This window comes from Bos mutus, chromosome 5 (assembly GCF_027580195.1).
Source record: "Bos mutus isolate GX-2022 chromosome 5, NWIPB_WYAK_1.1, whole genome shotgun sequence".
NCBI lineage: Eukaryota > Metazoa > Chordata > Mammalia > Artiodactyla > Bovidae > Bos > Bos mutus.
In genome coordinates this window covers 27,745,765-27,759,099 of record NC_091621.1, presented here as the reverse complement: position 1 = coordinate 27,759,099, position 13,335 = coordinate 27,745,765, and the positions used below count along the sequence as shown (strand labels likewise).

The window sequence follows — 13,335 nt, the reverse complement described above, 5'->3', positions numbered from 1 at the left end:
TGACAATTCTCAGTGAGGGTGAGAGTGTGGAGAAAATAGAAACTCTCATATGTTACTGGTGGGAGTGTAGAATGGTACAACTTTGAGAACTGTTTGGTTACATAGAAACCTATGCTATGATCCAGGAATTTCATCCCTAGGTTTATACTCAAGAGGAATGTCTGAAGGACATGTGCAAGAATGGTTATAGAACCTTTGTTTTTCTTTTTTTAAAAAATTTTTTTTAGGGATCTCTAACTTCATGCCAAAACCAGTTTGGAGAGACTTTGACAGAACAGGTCAGCATAATATCTGCAACTTCCATTCATCTTTCCTATAATATAAACATTTTTTTTCTTAATTAAAAAAATTTCAGGGTGCTGCACTGCTTGCAGGATCTTGGTTTCCCAACCAGAGGTCAAACCTGGGCCACCACATTGAAAGCACTGAGTCCTAACTATTGGACCACCAGGGAATTCCCCAGAAGCTTTCTTCACCTCCTCCTCTTCTTCTCCCTCCCTGCTTCCTCTCCCTACTCCTCCTCTGCCCCCAACTCCACCTCCTGGGGACTGCCCGAGTCAGTGGGCTGCAATTTTGATGGCTGTCGCCCTTGTGACATCATAGAGGTCATCAACAGTGGTACGGGGCAATGCCCTGTTAGTTAAGAACTAAGGGAAATAACTTACCAAAGGGTTATTTGACCACCAATGGAAAATAATTGAATAAAGGGTTATTTGACAACCAATGAAAAAGAATTCATTTCCCCCTTCCCATCCTTCTCCTTCTCCCTCTCCCCTCCTCCTCCTGCTCCCCTCCCCCATTCTTCCTCTCCTCTCTTCCTTCCCACCCTCCTGCTCCTCTTCTTTCTCATTCCTCTTCCTCCTCTTCTTCTGCCCCTCCTTTCTCCCTCCTCCTTCTTCTACCATTGTTCTGTATATGAAAACTGACATTACAAAATCATTGTCACATGAGGAATATAGTACATTTTTTATTGCTGCTGTAACAGTACCATAAACTTGGTGGCTTGAACAATACAAAATTTATTATTTTACAGCTTTGGATGTCCAAAATCCAAAATCAGTGATCACAATTAAAACCAAAGTGTTTGCAGTAGGCTCTAGGGATGAGTCAGCTTCCTTGCTTCTTGCAGTTTCTAGCTGCCATTTGCCTTCTTTGGCTCATGGGAACAACTTCTTCCGTCTTCAAAGCCAGCAATGTAGCACCTGACTTATTTCCATCATCACATCTCTTTCTCTGATTAAACCCAGGAAGTTTCTCTGATTTTTAGGGATTCCTGTGATTCGATTGAGTCCACGTGTGTGATTCTGTGTACTCTTCCCCATCTCAAGGTGTATACATTTTATCACACCTGCAAAGACTCTTTTGCCATTTAAGAAAACACATTTATACATTCCAGGGATTGGATGTGAATATCTTTGGGGGCTATTTTCTGTCTCCCACAAATAGACAAACAAAAATATTACAGAGTGTGTCAGGCAATTGATTATTCAGGCAATTATTAATTATTCTAGATTTTGTAATGTTTGTTACTTATCCTTATAATATTTGTAATTTATTGTGATTTACCTTCTCATTCTTTCTCACAAATACATACTCTCTTTGGTAACTAATCATATATTTGAAAAAAAAATTTTTTTTATTAAAGATCCCCTTAATGTATAAGCCTCAGATCCCACATAAGCTGATTAATGGCATCTCTTCTGGCCCATCAGAGAAGGCAGTGGCACTCCACTCCAGTACTCTTGCCTGGAAAATCCCATGGACGGAGGAGCCTGGTGGGCTGCAGTCCATGGGGTCGCTAAGAGTCGGACACGACTGAGCGACTTCTTTCACTTTTCACTTTCATGCATTGGAGAAGGAAATGGCAACCCACTCCAGTGTTCTTGCCTGGAGAATCCCAGGGACGGGGGAGCCTGGTGGGCTGCTGTCTATGGGGTTGCACAGAGTCGGACATGACAGAAGCGACTTAGCAGCAGCAGCAGCAGCTTCTGGCCCATTGACTCAGTTGAGAACTTGATGAAATTTCTCCCACTGTAAGCTGGAGAGAGTCTGCTGTTGGCTAGGGCAGATAACCTGTGGGGTCATGGGCCAGCAAGGGAGCCTGGGAAGTGTGGAAATGTCTCATGCAGTGACTCTCCTGCCTGTGACCCTGGAGAGTCATCCATAAAAGTTTTATTCTAATAACCCCAAACCATAAACGACTCAGCTGCTCAACCATAGAACAATGGCTAAATAAACTGCAAATTTTATACAATGGAATACTATACAGTGATAAAAAAGGAATGAATTCCTGCTACATGCATGCATCATGGATAAAGCGCACAGTTATGGTACAGATGAACCAATTTCCAGGGCAGGAATAGAAATGCAGACACAGAGAATGGACATGTGGACACAGCGTGGGAAGGAGAGGGGGCGCTGAATTGAGAGGTTAGGACTGAGATATATACACTACCATGTAAAACAGATAGCTAGTAGGAATCTGTTGTATAGCACAGGGAGCTCAGCTTGGTGCTCCGTGATGACCTAGATGGGTAGAATGTGATGGTGGAAGGGAAGTCCAGGGGCAAGGGCATATATGTGTACATAGAGCTGATTCACTTCATTGTACAGCAGAAACTAACATGACATTGTAAAGCAATTATACACCAATTTAAAAAAAAGAAGCATAAGACAAGAGTATATGCTATAAGTATATATTGCATGACTCTATTTACATGAAGCTCAAGAATTGATTATAGATGTCAGATTAATAGTAACTTTTGAGAGCTTGTTGACTTATAAGGACTCAATTGAATCTGCTTGCAATTCAGGAGTCCCTGGTTTGATTCCTGGGTTGGGAAGACCCACTGGAGAAGGGATAGGCTACCCACTCCAGTATACTTGGCTTCCCTTGTGGCTCAGCTGGTAAAGAACTGCCTGCAATGTGGGAGACCTGGGTTCGACCCCTGGGTTGGGACGATCCCCTGGAGAAGGGAAAGGCTACCCACTCCAGTATTCTGGCCTGGAGAATTCCATGGACTGTACAGTCCATGGGGTCACAAAGAGTCAGATACGACTGAGCAACTTTCACTTTCTTTCACTGACTTACAAGGAGCATGAGGGAACATCATGGGGTGACAGAAATATTCTATTCTATATCTTGATCTGAGTGTAGATGTCTATAAAAATTAATCAGACTGAACACTTAAAAATTTTTTTTACCCATATGTAACTTACACTATGGTGGAGGTTATTATCTTCATTACCTCCATGATAGTTTGGCCTCAGGTCAAATAACAGGGAGGGAACACAGCCCCACCCATTAACAGAAAATTGGATTAAAGATTTACTGGCCACAGCCCTGTCCATTAGAACAAGACCCAGTTTCCCCTTCAGTCAATCTCTCCCATCAGAAAGCTTCCATAAGCTTCTTATCCTTCTTCATCAGAGGGCAGACAGAATGAAAACCACAATCACAGAAAACTAACCAATCTGATCACATGGACCACAGCCTTGTCTAACTCAATGAAACTATGAGCCATACCATGTAGGACCACCCAAGACAGACAGGTCATGGTGGAAAGTTCTGATAAAATGTGGTCCACTGGAGAAGGGAATGGCAAACCACTTCAGTATTCTTGCCTTGAGAACCCCATGAACAGTATGAAAAGGCAAAAAGATAGGACATTGAAAGATGAACTCCCCAGATTGGTAGGTGCCCAATATGCTACTGGAGATCAGTGGAGAAATAACTCCAGAAAGAATGAAGAGATGGAGCCAAAGCAAAAACAACACCCAGTTGTGTATGTGACTCGTGATGAAAGTAAAGTCCGATGCTGTAAAGAGCAATATCGCATAGGAACCTGGAATGTGAGGTCCATGAATCAAGGCAAATTGGAAGTGGTCAAACAGGAGATGGCAAGAATGAACATTGACATTTTAGATATCAGTGAACTAAAATGGACTGAAATGGGTGAATTTAACTCAGATGACCATTATATTTACTACTGTGGGCAAGAATCCCTTAGAAGAAATGGAATAGCCATCATAGTTAACAAAAGACTCTCACGGTAATCCAAGTCTATGCCCTGACCAGTAATGCTGAAGAAGCTGAAGTTGAAATGTTCTATAAAGACTTCCAAGACCTTCTAGAACTAACACCCCAGAAGATGTCCATTTCACGATAGAGTACTGGAATGCAAAAGTAGGAAGTCAAGAAATACCTGGAGTAACAGGCAAATTTGGCCTTGGAGTACAGAATGAAGCAGGGCAAAGGCTAATAGAGTTTTGCCAAGAGAATGCACTGCAAAGGGTCATAGCAAACACCCTCTTCCAACAACACAAGAGAAGACTCTACACATGGACATCACCAGATGGTCAATACTGACATCAGATTGATTATATTCTTTGCAGCCAAAGATGAAGCTCTATACAGTCAGCAAAAACAAGACCAGGAGCTGACTGTGGCTCAGATCATGAACTCCTTATTGCCAAATTCAGACTGAAATTGAAGAAAGTAGGGAAAACCATAGACCATTCAGGTATGACCTAAATCAAATCTCTTACGGTTATACAGTGGAAGTGACAAATAGATTCAAGGGATTAGATCTGATAGACAGAATGCCTAAACTATGGACAGAGGTTTGTGACATTGTACAGGCAGCAGTGATCAAGATGATCCCCAAGAAAAAGAAATGCAAGAAGGCAAAATGGCTCTCTGAGGAGGCCTTATAAATAGCTATGAAAAGAAGAGAAGTGAAAGGCAAAGGCAGAAGGAAAGATATACCCATCTGAATGCAGAGTTTCAAAGAATAGCAAGGAGAGATAAGAAAGCCTTCCTCAGTTATCAATGCAAAAAAATAGAGGAAAACAATAGAATGGGAAAGACTAGGGATCTCTTCAAGAAAATTAGAGGTACCAAGAGAACTTTTCATGCAAAAATGGGCACAATGAAGGACAGAATTGGTATGGACCTAACAGAAGCAGAAGATATTAAGAAGAGGTGGCAAGAATACACAGAAGAACTATACCAAAAAGATCTTCACCACTCGGATAATCATGATGGTGTGATCATGATTGGAATGCGAAGTCAAGTGGGCCTTAGGAAGCATCACTACAAACAAAGCTAGTGGAGGTGATGGAATTCCAGTTGAGCTATTTCCTAAAAGATGATGCTGTGAAAGTGCTGCACTCAATATGCCAGCAAATTTGGAAAACTCAGCAGCGACCACAGGACTGGAAAAGGTCATTTTCATTCCAATCCCAAAGAAAGGCAATGCCAAAGAATTCTCAAGCTACTGCACAATTGCACTCATCTCACATGCTAGCAAAGTAATGCTCAAAATTTCCAAGCCAGGCTTCAGCAATACGTGAACTGTGAACTTCCAGATGTTCAAGCTGGATTTAGAAAAGGCAGAGGAACCAGAGATCAAATTGCCAACATCTGTTGGATCATTGAAAAAGCAAGAGAGTTCCAGGAAAACACCTGCTTTATTAACTATGCTGAAGCCTTTGACTGTGTGGATCACAACAAACTGTGGGGAATTCTTCAAGAGATGAGAATACTAGACCACTTTACCTGCCTCCTGCAAAATCCGTATGCAGGTCAAGAAGCAACAGTTAGAACTGGACGTAGAACAACAGACTAGTTCCAAATAGGAAAAGGAGTACGTCAAGACTGTATATTGTCACCATGCTTATTTAACTTATATGCAGAGTACATCGTGACAAGTGCTGGACTTGATGAAGCACAAGCTGGAATCAAGATTGCCAGGAGAAGTCTCAGTAACCTCAGATATGCAGATGATACCACCCTTATGGCAGAAAGCGACAAAGAACTAAAGAGCCTCTGAGGAAAGTGAAGAGGAGAATGAAAAAGTTGGCTTAAAACTCAACATTCAGAAAATGAAGGTGATGGCATCTGGTCCCATCACTTCATGGCAAACAGATGGGGATGCAGTGGAAACAGTGGCTGACTTTATTGCGGGAGGCTCCAAAATCACTGTAGATGGTGACTGCAGTCATGAAATTAAAAGACGCTTACTCCTTGGAAGAAAAGTTATGACCAACCTAGACAGCATATTAAAAAGCAGAGACATTACCTTGCCAACGAATGTCTGTCTAGTCAAAGCTATGCTTTTTCCAGTAGTCATGTATGAATGGGAGAGAGTTGTAGCATAAAGAAAGCTAAGCGCCAAAGAATTGATGCTTTTGAACTGTGGTGTTGGAGAAGACCCATGACAGTCCCTTCGACTGCAAGGAGATCCAACCAGTCCATCCTAAAGGAAATCAGTCCTGAATATTCATTGGCAAGACTGATGCTGAAGCTGAAACTCCAATACTTTGGCCACCTGAGGCAAAGAACTGACTCATTGGAAAAGACCCTGATGCTGGGAAAGATTGAAGGTGGGAGGAGAAGGGGACGACAGAGGATGAGATGGTTGAATGGCATTACTGACTCCATGGACATGAGTTTGAGTAAACTCTGGGAGTTGGTGATGGACAGGGAGGCCTGGTGTGCTGCGGTTCATGGGGTCGCAAAGAGCTGGACACAACGGAGTGACTGAGCTGAACTTGGACTTACATTTGATTTTTTTTTAATTTCCATTTTGTTCTGTTCATACAGAAAGACCTTACTTGGTAGGATTTCTCCAGGGACATAGAGAATGTTTATGAGAGCTCTTTTGGTCCCTTGTGGTCCTCAAACATACTAATCTGATGCCACAACTCTCTTCTAAGCATTTTGGCTTGATGAAATAAATGAACCAATAATAGTAGGACTATCCCTGAGTGTCGTCTGGAGGGGTGGTCTGGACGGGGAGTAGTATTTTGGTGTTTGGCAACCTGGCACACAGAAGGTGGGGGCACAGAGGCACACCACTTTGGCCCACATTCCACTCCCTGCCTCGGGGACAATTCATGGGCAGAAAAACAGATTTCCATTGGCACGTTAGTTAGCTCAGAACCTGTCTCTGCTAGAAATACTGGCAGCTCTACATTTCTCCTCCCTTGATTTTTGACAGGAGTATGCTTTGTGCAAGGTGACAATCAAGGGGTGTTGGAAGCAGCAGGGCTCTTCTTCATCTTCAATGTTTTTCCCTAAGGAGCTAAGTTTATAGCATCCTTTGTGGTGCAATAGCTAAGTGCACCCAGAGGTACATAATCTCCACTCACATTCTATCTCTGCCTCCTCTGTACCATGTCATGTCCTGGACAGGCACTTGTTATGAGTTTCCAGGCCCTGGCAAGATTTAGCCTTTCTTTGTGAACCTCAGAGTGGGCCCTTTTTAATTAATCTCCAAAGCATCTGGATCCTGTTTCTCAACACAGGTTAGGTAACTAAGCTTCTTGAGTCCCTCTATCTAAGCTCCATGAGAATGAGAGACTGAACTACTTTCTGAGGGATTTGTCTCAACTCTGTAATATCTTCCTTATGTGAGTTGACAAGGTACTGGGTTCCATTCCCAGGAGTGGATGTCACCACAGAGTGGGGGGTTATTTTAATTTCTGAACTGGGACTGAGCAGAAGCTAGTGTGAAATCTCTTTGGGAGGAGCTGGAAGGTTTTCTCCTGCCTGTTTCCGATGGCCCTATGTTTTCCACTCCCTGCATCCCTCCCTGGCTTCTTGTTCATTTTCTCTGTGTTCTTTCTCTGGGATACCCTTCGTACTTTTGAGCTGAACTTTGCTGATTCTCTCCCATCAGTTATATCTCCTAACACCCATCCCTGTGGCCTCACTTTTCTCATGGGACAGCTAGATCGGACCACCCCACACTCTACACACTTCTTTTATTTCCCCTCCTCTCCCCTGCCTCCTTTGCAGTTTGACTAAATAAAGTACAGAGAATTTTGAGGGCCATTTACATTGACATCTTCATTTATTGACACCTCTATTTTGTTAGAATAGGAGCACAGCAATCTGTTTTTCATTTTAACCAAAATGTACCAGCAAGATTGGTTATACCTTCTTTGCATGTCTTCCAGTTAGCTTAAGGAGTTTCAGGTGTACAACAAAGCGATTCAGATATATACACATATTCCAGATTGTTTTCCATTATGGGTTGTTACAAGATACCAAATATAGTTCTTTGGGCTATATAGTAGTAAATTCTTGTTGCTTATCTATTTCATACATAATTTTTTGTATCTGTTGATCCTATACCACTAACTTATCCCTTCCCCCTCTCTTTCCCCTTTGGTGACCATAAATTTATTTTTCAATGTTTGTGAGTCTGTTTCTGTTTCATATATAGATTCATTTGTATCACTTTTTAGACATAACATATAAATGATGTCATATATTTGTCTTTCTCTGTCTGACTTCACTAAATATAGTATTCTCTGGGTCCATCCATGTGGCTGAAAATGGCAATATTTTGTTCTTTTTCTATGGCCAAGTAATATTCCATTCTTTCTCTATATATGTGCCACAACTTCTTAAGCCAGTTGTCTGTTGATGGACACTTCGATTGCTTCTTGCCTTTTGTAAATAGTGCTGCTATGAATACTGAGCTGCATGTATCTTTTTTGAATTAGAGGTTTTTTTTGTCTTTTCCAGATATATGCCCAGGAGTGGGATTACTAGATCACATGGTATTTCCATTTTTAGTTTTTTAAGGAACCTGCATACTGTTGTCCATAATGGCATCACCGAATTGCATTCTCACCAACAGTTCAGAAGGGTTCCCTTTTCTCCACACTCTAACAAGTGTTTTTATGTTAGTTCTTTAACACTGGAAAATTTCCATGTTTTTGACTTTTCTTTTAATTTAGAAATTTTAAGCAAATGTAAAAGTATTGTGAATTCCCATGGATCTATCACCCAACTTTAATAATTACCTATAACTTGTCATTCTTGCTTTATTTATCCACCACACACATTTTCCTTTTCTGCAGTGTTTTAAAGCAAATCCCAAATACCATTTGATTTTCTTGTCCATATTTCAATGTATTCACTGAACCATAACATTCACAAAGAAATCCAAAGGTAGACGGTATAAGACAACCATTAAAAATGTCCATAAAAGTGTCCATTTTTATTGGTAAATTTATTTGGAAGGGTAACGAGCCAATTTATTTACAGGATAACAAAGTTCCATTGTGTTTCATATTCTTGTAGCGCCTCAGAGATAGGAATTCATGATAAAAGGCATCTATTTCTCTACTAGCATTTATTCTTGGTGTTTCCCAGGTATATCCACTTACCACATGTTCTTACTCTTCTTAAGACCTATGGACAGGAACAAAAAAATGACACTTCCAATAATAAGTGAGATGGAAGATGGCCATCGCACATTGTACTCTGTGGTTTACAACCAGTAGGGCAACTTATTTAGAAGTCTAAAATATCTTCGTTTTTGAAACGTCAAGCTCGCCCAGTGCCAAATGGTTATTTGATGTTACAGCATTCAAACAAACCGGAGACAATGGGAGGCGCCATGCCTCAGTAGGTCAGGACCAAAGCATAAGGATGGCAACTTTTCGGTAGGGCATATTTTCATTTCTCAACTCTCTGTGTTTCCTTTTCCACTTGTGCACTGTTTATTAATTAGTCCTGGGGTCCCCAAATGAAAGCCTTGTTAGCTTAGATTCTTCTGAGTTTTATGAAGACAGCCAGAGAGGTCTCAATGGTTTCTACTGGAAAACAATGTTTTTCTCTGTGTGAATTCTTTCCTCTTGGAATGCATTTGTTAGCTGGAATCTGGGAGCCAGGCCCTGGCTTGCCTCGCTACAGCTCTTCCTTTGAGGGCAGGGCAAGTAGAGAATGACCGATCTTCATAAGAAGTCTGGGGCCAACGGCTGAGGGTTGTGGGTTCAACTTAAAGTATGTGACAGTGGCAGGTCCCAATACGCCTGTATGGGAAGGGCTTCAAAGACAGTCATCTGAGGGTTTGTCTCAAAATCGTGTTTGTCTAGTACTTTATGTAAAATGTGGGAAACATCAACTGTTCATATCAGAAACTGGGGGCACCGATAGATTTCTGGGGGGAACAGGGAGCTTGAAGGCTCTGCCACTGAGTCTTGCCTGCATGTGAGTGGAATTCCATCATCTCTTCTCTCCACCTGGTTTCTATAGCAAACTTTCTTCCAGTTGTTTCTCTCCCAGAAGTCTTAGATGAGCTTTGCTTATGAATAAAGCCATAGAGAGGCATGACCATTATTACCATTATTATTAATTTATATATACACTGCTTATTTTCATTAATTTGAGGCAGCCCAGAATATCCCATTCTCATCAGCTAATGCTCTTAGCATTGACTTGTAATCTGTGTGCATAGATGTCATCGATAGAACTAATTCAGGGTCACTCATCACCCACAAGATATATTTTCTTTGATTTAGCAGTATTTGAAGCAATCAGAAGGGTCTATCTTATTTTCCATTTTTCTTTCTACATTTTCCATCAGGAAGATCATGACCTAAAAAGAGTTTTTAACTTGAGAATGGGCATCAGGAGGGTCTGCGGATCTCCTGAAATTGTAGGTAGAGTTTATTGAGTAAGGAGTTTTTTGGGTGAACCCACATTTTTATCACTAAATTCTCACACAATTCCATCCCACCAAAAGGTTAGGTTTCATTCTTTATTATCAAGGTTCCTAGGTAGAATTTAGGCAGAAATTCTGCCTTCACTACCTTCAATACAGGTCTCCACTATTAAGTCAGCATTGTCCCATTACCCTGGACAAACTGAAACGTGAGTCATCCATCTGTGTTTGGACCCAGCTTTTCTGTTTGGTTGTTAGAGCGACAGGAATCCTGAAAGGCCCTCCTTGTTAATGTTGTTAGAAAAGCCACGTATCAGCTGTGAAAAGCTGAATTTGATTCACTCCCAAGGGCCTGTCAAAGTCTCTTGGTGAGCCCAATTTCAGAAGCACTACATATGAATTTAATGACAGAATGTCTACCCGATGTAGGTGAACTGCAAAAGGCTGGTTTACTTCATCCCTTTTATGATCCATGGATATCAAAAATGTTGTATTTTTAGCAACATGGTCATGTGAACTCATTCCAACTGTCATTTTGCATAAATGTAAAAATTTTTTTTTACCAAATACAGACATTGTGAGTATGCCAGCAATATCCCTGACCTACTTGGGCAGAAGAACAGCGTTTTAAAAATTATCCATGATAATATTCACTTCCATAGATATAAATAGTAGAGAAGTAAGTATCATTAGAGACGACAACCTTTTAATGATAGAAAAGGCTTTTCATCTGAAAAGCTGAAATACAGGAATATGCTATTAGTGAATTATCAAGTTATATAATTTATCTTTAGAGTAGGTGTTGTAAAACCTAGGCTTTCAGATTTCCAATTCTGCCTTGATGTGGTTTTAATTTTTTAATTTTCTGCTTCATATTTCTTGAGTTTTTGTTGTTATTGAACTCTTGAGTATAAAAAGGGCACTTGATCACCATCCTTCTGAACATCTTTTCAAAACGTAACTTTAGCACTCGCAATCAAAAACCTCCAAAACCTTGGAAAACTGCTATTAACAAATTTCAGTGGGTTGTGAATTTATAGTGTTGCAACATGGATTTATTTTTTAATTAAATAGAATTCAAAAAATCAGAGGGCATCATACATAGTATGAAAATTTTAAGTTTTGTATGTGCTTGTGCTTTGGTGGAGGTATGTTGGTAAATGTTTAACAGCTAGCTCTCTAGTTCATAAATCTGTTATAAATTACTGATATGCATCACTTTCAATTTACAACTAATAATAAATATACATACTCTTTATTGTGAATTTCATATAGCCAATTGATTTTCACAGAATGCTTTCACTGAATTTTGCCTCTCTATCTGCAGTCAAGCTATGGTTGTGATTCAACTCTAATCAGACAAAATCAACTATGAATAAATGCTTGATTTCTATCTGATTCAGCAAAGAAGTCATTAACATTACTGATGAATGAGTGTCTGCTGCAATGAATGTTAATTGATATTTTCATTTACACTAATAAGACGAAAGTGAACTAGTATGTCAGAACTAGTTCATCAGTCACATGAGTAAATCTTTATTAACTCAGATCATAATTTTCACATACTTGTAAAAATATTTCCTCAATTGTTTGGTGCTATTCACAGTGTAACAGCTGCAGACACTTTAAAATTTAATCTGCCTAATATTTTCTCCATCACTTTCATAAGTAGACTATTAACAAAACAATAAACCAATCCCTGATTTATAATGTTGCCAGTTTCCATAGTGTAAATATTCCCACCATGGTTGTCTCAAGCCACCACAGTGACAGTACAAGATGCAGAATTGGGAAAAATTACTTAGCACATTATAGGGTATTTCTATCACACATGTGCTGGAGACATAACCTCATGGATGGAGAGAATAGTTAAGTAGTACGATAGTTAGGAAGTGGTGAGTTTTTAGTATTTATTATCTTTGCTTTTAACCACATATTTATTTCACTTAATTTTTAATAATGACTGTTTAATAACCGCTTACAATATTTATGACAATCAGCTCTCATAAACCTACATAAACTGGCTCCAGCGTACCACTGGCAAATGTAGTTAAAAACAAGTCCAACAAAAACCACTCTAAAAATCTACTGCTGGTGCTACCACATATACTCTCTGTGGCCAGGTGGTTTGGCATTGAACTTCATGGAGTTATCTATGTATTAGAAAAGAACTGTAAATCTGCCCATTTCCCTCATCTTTCTGCATATTCTTTGGTGTTTGATTCCTTTACGTCTAAATTCAGATGTTTCTCTTTGATTTGCTTTTAGTTTAAGAGAATTTTACCCAAACATTCCAGCTCAGACTCTTTATTTAAGGCTTGTTTCCACAATGATTTTTTTTTTTTTTTAAGCAAACCCAAGCAATTGGAAAGCCCAGTGATTCTGGTTATTTATTTATGGCCATATACCTTGTGGGATTTTAGTTTCCTGACCAAGGATTGAACCCAGGTCCTCAGGCAGTGAAATCTCAGAGTCCTAACCCCTGGACTACCAGGGAATTCCCCACAAAGCCAGTGCCCTGGGATAACCCAGAAGGATGGGCTGGGGAGGGAGGTGGGAGTGGGGTTCAGGACGAGGGGGACCATGTACACCCATGGCTGATTCATGTCAATGTATGGTAAAAACCACCACAATACTGTAAAGTAATTAGCCTCCAATTAAAATAAATTAATTAATTATTAAAAAGATTTTAAATCTAGAGATGAACAACTAGAATTCCTTAGGTCTGACTTGAAAGGGGTCCTTGGTTGTACTTGGCAATCCTATTTCCCCTCCTTTTCTCTGAGATGACTATTTACCACTTTCTCCTCTTGTCTCAACCATCTTCCCCTCTCCTCACAAGCCAGAGGTACCAGAGGTTACCATAGTT

At 40.2% G+C, this 13,335-nt stretch overlaps 1 non-coding gene across 1 annotated transcript; it reads left to right on the top strand.

The window, feature by feature from the left end:
- The first annotated feature begins 212 nt into the window (after positions 1–212).
- On the top strand, positions 213–321 carry LOC138988043 (small nucleolar RNA SNORA44). The gene has a single exon (XR_011464387.1). It is a non-coding gene; the product is annotated as a small nucleolar RNA SNORA44 (small nucleolar RNA).
- Positions 322–13,335: the final 13,014 nt, after the last annotated feature.